General features: G+C 39.6%; 1 long non-coding RNA gene across 1 annotated transcript; it reads right to left on the minus strand.

Annotated features, from left to right (window-relative positions):
* Positions 1 to 6,114: 6,114 nt before the first annotated feature.
* On the minus strand, positions 6,115 to 6,643 carry LOC117152294. The gene is made up of 2 exons (XR_004462631.1): positions 6,439 to 6,643; positions 6,115 to 6,349 (listed from the first exon to the last, which is right to left on the minus strand). It is a non-coding gene; the product is annotated as an uncharacterized LOC117152294 (long non-coding RNA).
* Between the last annotated feature and the right edge of the window lie 600 nt (positions 6,644 to 7,243).

A 7,243-nucleotide genomic window follows, 5' to 3' on the forward strand; every position in this document is an offset into this window, starting at 1 on the left:
AAAGTAGACGTGTTCCAATCCGCCTGAAAACTTGTGTATCGTCTACGACAAACATTTAGGCCGCGATAATGCCGCTTCTCCGATAAGGACGATCGCCCTTTGAAATGTTGCGTATACCAGAGATGCATTATCTCTCGATGGATTAGAAAAAATCATCTTCAAAACACGTAGCACGTATTTACAGAGAGAATCGTTTCACGGAACATCTGTTTAAATTTACCAAGAACGACGATCGTTTTCTTCGGCCATCCGTTTTTCCTTAATATTATTTACCGAATTATGTTATCGCGCTAAACGATATAACGATATACACGGTGACAATATATATGTTTAAATTACCACGGCGTCGTATATTTTGCACGAAACTAAATTCAACTGTTTGGAAATTTTATTTCGCACGGAGGGTAATCTACGATGCTTAACGGTATAATGTTTATAGCGTGCATCAGACAGACGGAAAGCGAATGAAAATGACGAAAAGTTGCGAGTAACGCCGATATATATATATATATGTATACGTACTGAAATGAAAACATAATTCCAATGTACCGCATTCATTACCCATTAGAGGAAACGGAAAACAGATATCGTACGTACTTTGGTGAAATGTAGAAAAATACTTAATCCCTGGCTGGCTCGTTTCGAATTGGGCGTAGTTAGAAGCGATTGTTTCCATCGAATATAAAATTAGCCGCAAGTTGACGCGACTTAAAACTTTGAGAAAGAAAAAGTTAATCGTACTCCGTCTTCTTACAACATCGTTCCCATACTACGCGCACAGCGTGTAACGAGTGATTATTTACAAAGCGTTCGGCGGAAACCTCAACGCGCGAAAACTTTTCGAACGCGCCATTACGATTGTTCGTTTTATAGGATTCGCGTCTGAATATCGAGTATGAGTCACGCTTTATTTTTCCACGTGCATTTCAGTTTGCGATCGCACATCTGTGCCGGTCGGCTTGTTTTCGCTTCGGATCATTTCGAAGGCTTAGTCGAGGACAGCTGTATACGATTTTCACGTTCGAAGGTAAAAGAATCAACGTGTTTTTCCTATCTCTTCGCATATACTGTTTGTACTTGGCTTAGGCTCGACGAGAACGAGAAAGAAAATCGCGTTCAAAATTGAATGGCAATCTATTCGGCACAGATTTATCAATCGCGGAGAGCATAGCGCGAAGCGTTTAAACGATTTGCCCTCACAACGTGTAGCGCTATAGTTGTCTTTTTATCTTTCGAGTTTGTTTTATCAAGCGCGTAAAAATTGCACTTTCCAGTCGATCGAATTAATCAAGTTTCTTTTCGACGTCGTTAATTTTCATCGAAATGCGACCAAACGTATCTTTTTGCGTATTATGGTACTTACAAGTTACATCATCGGCTGTAATCGATCGATATAACAATTGTTCTACCACTTTGTGATATACACGCGTATAAAACTATCTCTTTCCAGAGGAAACGTAGATTTAAACAAGAACGTTCGGCAAATCCCTCCCTCTTATCATCACCTCGATCTACTATAATATAACCATGGTTATTTTTGCTTTACATCTCAATTACATTTCGCTGCACGCATAACCTGACCGTTCTGCCGAATTTCCAGTCAGCTATTTATCACGGTATCAGAAATTCCCCCACTTAAAACGCATTACGAGCTTTTTATCACTCGTAGATCCCTCCTTTATGGTACGACCTGGTTGACCTCACCTCACCATGGAAACCTTTCCATGTCCTAAAATATCTTCCGACCGCAAACACTTTCTAACGTGCAAAGATATTTTAACACGCGGACCAACAAAGCAGATCCGCAGAACGAAAATACCTTTCCCGCGCAAAAACGATGCCCACGGTGGCTACCACGTCCATCTATAACTTGCACATATCTGCCCCCTTGCGCACTCTGCTTTTTATCTCTATATCCGTATATCTTTTCCGATCCCAAATCCAACTTCTATCCAAATATTTTTCTATAGATTTGCTTTCAAGAATCTGTTCGAAATAGTATTTGAATTATAACGATTTCTCGTCATTTATTCGTATTATGTTATAAAACGTTCAAGCATGTTTAAGAACGTTTAAGAATCGCAATTGACGTATATTAATGAGTTTTGCTGCGACATTTTTCAAATTGTATAAACGCTTGCGCATAGTTGCGCTCTATTGTGAGCTGTTTTGAATAAAATTTATAAACCGGTTTACCGTATAGCCCGGCTCACTTGGCTGTACCGGTTCGCTATAAAACATAAAGGTACTAAAATTTAAACCGCGGCCAGACCTTTGATTCGATCGAAAATTTCAATCTGACAAGATAATACCAACCTTTTATAAATGAATTCTACAGTTCTATTCATGGTAGTTTGTCTATTCGAAATATAATAGATAGAGACGAGTCGATACAAATAAAAAACGAGTACACACTACTCTGATGGATGGTCCGGAGAATGTGTTTCTTAATTATCCGTTACAACTATAACGATAGTCGCGTGGTCGCGTATCGTTACTTTATTTTTATTCCCCCTTTTCGAACTTTCTCATAGGTATCGCTATTCGTGACGTCTATCGAGCTAAGGGCTGATAAAGAAGACCGAACAGTTGTTTGGGCTCGCCGTTCGTCCCCCCGAATGATAATTCTTTATCGTATCCGGCTCCTCATACATACATACGTACACAAACGATGTGCATACGTTTATACAGATATACATACATACATACATAGGTATGTACGTATATACGTTCTATCCTTCGCGTATATACAGCGTATTGGTGTACTTTCTATAGTCCACAACTCTGCTACGTTCTACACGTATTCCCATGGCGTCTTTCGTAGCATGAGTCTGATCTAACATCTAACGTATGTTTATAGGTTTGCCGATGTTTCGCAACGATACTCTGAAAATTGTTTGTTTCCGATAAATTGATAGAAAATTGTTGCTGCCACTCTCAATTGTAATTTCTGATACTTTTTACCAGATTGGTAACTCGTTACGTTCCAGATGATCGATAGTTTTGGTCAGTTAATGCGTCCAATATAGAAATCATGATCTGGCTGACCTCGCTTTGACATTCGAACGACATTGACTGCTAACAATACGATCTCCGTGATTTTTGTGACTTTCGGATGACCTTGACTCTTAACGTTACCGCGCCGATCATTCACGACCTTCGATCGAGCTTCGATAATAACAACACGGTTTCGATGACTTTCGGGCAAACAAAAGTTTATAAAACGTATGCAATAAATAGAGCAGAAAACCAACATCGAAAGCCTCAACGGCCTGTGTCTCTGGGCCATTTTATTTTCAAAGAGTAGCTTCAACGCCGCATTCGTGTTCTCTCCTGTCCGCTTTCCTTCTTTTCTTACTTTGGAATTTCAAACATTTTTCCGCGGGGAGAGATAGAAGAAAGATTAGACGAACGTCCAATTTAATTTCAGTTGCCAACAGATTAATCTTCCAGATAAAAGAAATTTCATCTGCAGTGTTCGACGGCCGATTGGTCGGTACTGGACGACGTTCGATGTTCGGTACCGAACGACCAACGCGTGGAAACTTTTTAGATTATAACGTGTATAATATATAAAGATACTTACGCTTAATATATTACACTTGGTAGACAGTATCGATGGTACGCTCGATAGTACAGTATACGTAATAGAGAAAAGTCATTTATTTGCCCGAGGGACAACATTTTTTTCTTTAATATCTATATTACATTTACTGGCTCTATCGAGGCCTAACCTAACCAGCAAACCTAATAGCGTAGATATCGTGTACGTGTGGACAACACTCGATAGTGTTTCCACTCCAGTTCCTTATTTTTCATGCCAGCAACTCGTATGGCTTCGTTTTCCTCAGTCTTCCGACGCTTCAAGTTCGTGTCAGGTTTTTAACCAGTTCTGTCGCAAATTTTTCAATCCGTTCTTTTACGTATTTCATTCTTAGATGTCTGATATGCTCTGTTATCGTTCCTCTCTCTCTCTCTCTCCCTCTCTCTCTCTCTCTCTCTCTCTCTGTTATATCAGGATGAATCTTTCACAGATCGAGAAAGTAAAAATTGTTAAATTCGCCAATTCGATCGTTAGACAACCTGATCGTAAATTACCTTTTTATCATAATTCGTGCGAAACGGCTGAATTCGATGCAAGCCATACGTATTAAACAACTTGTAACTCACATGGGTCGCGTAACAATACAATTATGCATGTATTTAGTGCAGTCATCTCGATGTACGCGTCAACACTACTCAAGGATTTCCGGTGTTCGGTGTTCAACACCCGTAAATCCGTGCATTTAAGTGTACAATCGACTACGTATATGCAAGTATGTACGTATCACCGATCAACTGTTGTTCGTCTTTGCAACACTTTTCCACTTAAAATCGCTTAATCGTTTAGTTGATCCTAGTTGGAAAATATTATTTTCGTTGTGCGGATAAATATGGGCAAAGTTGGGCTAGAAGCTACTTCTTACTCTGAAAGCGAGTTTAAAATTATTCTACTAAAAATAATCGCAGCAGTTTCATCTCTGATACAGCGAGTAGCAAAATAATACGTCAGAGTGTAAAATTTGAGTATAATAGAATTATATACGGACAGGACAAAGAGGAGACTTCGAATGTATCGAGAAGGAAGCGTGGATTTTCGACGTCGATCGCAGGTCTGTAATATTAAAGATAACTAGCGTGCAAGTTACTTCATGGTTGGTTAAGGTCCTTCGAAAATGGGTGAACAGGACACGACTCGCAGCGTCTTAAAGTCACGTGGGAAAAATACAGAAGGATAGATCGCGTAAGATTCCTCACGCCCCCTATTTCCTACCGATATTATCTCTCGATAGAAGCAAATAATTCCACGGAAACGAACAAAAGCAAAATGATTTCCGTCGATGTATATTAAACGATCGACTCGTTGAATGTTTCTGGCTACGTGAATCGCCGTACAGCGAACTTTCGACTTTAGTTTAGCCGATTCCTACGATTTTTCTTCCCGGTAAAAGGAAGGCGCTTTTTCTTTTTTCGTACGCTTACATTGTTTATCATTTCGACTCGTCGCTTGTCCCGAGCTATTCCATTATACAAGCTTTCTTACAATAGACGCATTAGCATTCGAAAGAGAACGTAGGTAGCACTAAAGCGCCACGTATCTCTGTAGTTGGCCCGCAGAAAGTGGCAGAAAGTTGCATTTTCCGCTTTAGCCGGGATACGCAAAGCGACGCTGAAGTTACTCTCGTAAATACATGTACGAACGTTGTTCTCGTTCGTTGTTACATACCTGCGTAAACACGGTCCGATATATACGCTGGAACTTTAACGAGTTTCGAGCAGAAGAAGACGGACACGAGGAAGGAGGTGGTAGATTACTAGGATACGTAGGCCTTCTTTACTCTACGTATAATTTCACGTTTATCGACTCTTTCACGGTTTAGCACGTGCCAAACGCGAACACGTAGTTTCATAGCGTTTTCCAGTTGCAGAAAATTGATTTACGAAAGCGTTTCGATTATACGTTCGAATGTTTTAGATATTTCATCGTTGAAAGGCAACGTACGAGAGGAAAAGGATCGAGCTCGTTTCTCAAGAGCGTAATAGCTAAACCTTATTCTTGGTAAATTTCTTAGGAAATCCTTACTCTTAGGAAAACGATTCGAGATTATATATATATATATCTTTTTAGACACGGCGACGATTTTAATTCATTTAGAAACGTTCGATCATTTCATAGCCATATTCTTTCATCTTTCTTGAATCGACGGAGAGTGGCGATATTTAACGCGAGTGTTTGTCGCTTCGTTCGACGATCGTCCACGTTCTTGGTTAACGCGTAAAAGCTAGTTTCCAGAGAACCGATTACGCCGATATTTCTTTCTCTTCTCTCCGCGCAGCTAATTTATTCAAATACGAATGCTTATAGCTTTCTCCTTCGAACAACCGCTATCTTTTTTTACCGGCGATCGTTGATCTCTGCGATCTTACCACTGCGGTTATCGTCGATCTATACATAAGCGTGCATCTCCTCTGCGTTATCAGAGAAACCGACGGTTTCTACATTACATTTGACGCGTCAAAAAGTAAAAACTACAGATAAATAAGATTCGACGATAATTCGAGAATCTATCTTATTAAAATTATCATTATTTTATGGAGAAATAAAAGTTACAGGTATATCGTTAAAGAATATTCACCTGTATTCACCTTCTCGCGAAGTTATCCGTCAGGGAGTAGAGTAACCGAGAAAGAAAGATTCTCGAGTCAGTCGTCGCTCTTCGAAAATACGGAAAACGCGAGATCAGTGGTGGACTCATCGGATTATCTTTTTATCCCGGTGCCGATCGTCCTTATGGAAAATTTACGAGACCTTTTACACGACATTCCCTATTGAGGTATTGTGCAGTCTGTTTGGAAAGTCGTTATTCCGACTCATTGTCGTTGAAATTTTGACCTCACCTGCGGCCAAGGGGGAAAAGACCGCTGCCAGTAAGCAAGGTGCCTCATTCATGCCGAACAATCGGCTAGAATTTCTTCGTTCTTTCTTTTATTTTTCATCCTTCTCGCGCTCTTTCGCTACGCTCTCGTGTACGCTGCTAATCACCGGATCTCCGCAACACTAGGAGATCGGAAAACTCGATTTTCTTAACCTAGGAAGACCAAATACCTAGCTCGTAATACCTAGCTCGTAATAAAAATAGTTATATATATTTTTTCTTTTTCAACGTTTCTTACGTTAAATAATATATCATTTTCGGACGAAATTTCATAATTTCGTAAAAGCGTCGAAAGAGAAATAGATTTGCTTTTACATAATACCACTCTTCTCTCGATTCTGTGCGCACGAATAAGGAAAATTCACCTCATTTTCTAAATCGATTTACGGTGTTCCAGATGGCCAAATCGTTTCAATCGTCTTTTTTCCCTTCTTGCTCTCGTTAGAACAATTTAACATTTAACATTTTAACTGTTCGTGCTATCGTCCTTTATAATCCTATATATTTCTATATTATATCGACGCTCACACTTCGTAGTTGTCATACTTTTGCGGTAATTGTTCAGCTAGTTTAAATAGTATTCAGAATTGCCTAAAAAACAATAATATCGCTTGCTCTGTCGATTTTGATACAATAAAATAGGAAAAAAAACGAGGAGCTTCACCTGTGTCCTTGACACACTACCGGCCTAAGCGAACATCGCGCTCCTTTGTCAATTTACGATACAAGGGAAGCTCGCTTTTTCTTTTTCCATCTGTCTCGTCGAA

The sequence above is a fragment of the Bombus impatiens genome, unplaced genomic scaffold, assembly GCF_000188095.3.
Source record: "Bombus impatiens unplaced genomic scaffold, BIMP_2.2 scf_1055, whole genome shotgun sequence".
Taxonomy (NCBI): Eukaryota; Metazoa; Arthropoda; class Insecta; order Hymenoptera; family Apidae; genus Bombus; species Bombus impatiens.